The sequence below is a fragment of the Leptodactylus fuscus genome, chromosome 2, assembly GCF_031893055.1.
Source record: "Leptodactylus fuscus isolate aLepFus1 chromosome 2, aLepFus1.hap2, whole genome shotgun sequence".
In the NCBI taxonomy this organism is placed as follows: Eukaryota; Metazoa; Chordata; class Amphibia; order Anura; family Leptodactylidae; genus Leptodactylus; species Leptodactylus fuscus.
Window position 1 is genome coordinate 219,051,950 of NC_134266.1, and position 1,443 is coordinate 219,053,392.

Genomic DNA, 1,443 nt, shown 5'->3' on the forward strand with positions numbered 1-1,443 from the left:
TCCAGGATGCCTGTTTTTGCAGTCTTTTATTTTTTTTTTTTAGATAATTTTGCACTTGAATAACACTTTTAACCAGAAGTGATGTTCTGTTAGGTGTGTGAGTTTCTATATGAGGTTATATAATATTAGATGTTTACTTGAGCTTAGCTTATGGAAGTGTTTTGCATTTGTTTTATTATCAGAATGTAAGAACGGTGCTTTTTTTTTTTTTTTAATGTATTTTAATCATGCAGTTTATTTTAATTTTTATTGATGAAATATTAGACCTCATCCAAACAATTGTCCTATATAATGCAATAAGGCAAGGCAGATAAACAACTGTGTGTCTAGAAGTTTCCATGACTGTTACTGAGTTTTTTGGAAACTTGGCATTACCTAAATATAGTGGGCTTTTTATTTGTAATTCTCCCTCCCTACACACCAAATTCTACCTTGGTACATCTTTTATCATTTTTATTTTTATCCTTCATATATTTTATCTACCAAAAATATCTTTTATTGAATTATGTCAATTGGTGGCTAAAATGGCAAAAGGGATCAATTGTTAATAGAACAATACAGGTGCTATTGATTTTATGGGGTGGGTGGTTGTTAGGGGTTTTTTGTTTACTTTCCTTTATCCATTTCCAACTTTTTTCTTTTTTTCTCCCCCCCCCCCCTTATGACTTTTACAAGGCTTTTTATTGTTTTTGCACGTCCTACTGCATTTCACCAGCAAAATCAGTTAAGGGGGAAAATGTCTACAAGAACAAATTGAGAATTTCTCTGACCAGCCCCAGATAAAGGGTTCAAAGATATCGCAGGACCATGTTGCATTTAGTGTTTGATGTACTCAGCCATGTCCCGAATATATATGCCACAGTAATACAGGAAGTCTGTTACATTTCATATCTATTTACCAAATATACAGTTATGCTTCATTTCTATATATGCTTCTATAATTTATATGCATCTCATGACATTGGGCTCCACTTTCACATATCATCTCATTGTCCTATAGTAGAAGAAAATACGTTTCTCCTGTATATTGTCTTGTAACCGGAATAGATTGACATTTTGTTTGGTTTAAGTACCCAGCTTCATAGTTTAGAGAGTCTCTTCTCAGCTGTATACAGTAGAAGTAGCTGAGCCCATTGTACATGTATTGCTGCTCTTGAGATTTCATGCTTGACTGTGCGGTGCTGAACTGCATTGTGGCTTTATTGCATAACTGACACCACTTTCCACACTTCCCATCAGGTCAGTGTTTTGGGGGGGAGGGGTTTGTTTTTAGACATTGGCTCATATCACTCATGTCTTTACATTGTGGCTGTGTTACTAAAAGTTGATCCTAATTTAAAATGTGCTACATTTCAGTACAAGCCATGAACCCACGCTAGAGAAAGTGTTTTTAAAATGTTAGCTTTCATATTAAGTTCGCATTGGCATCACCTACAGTGGGTA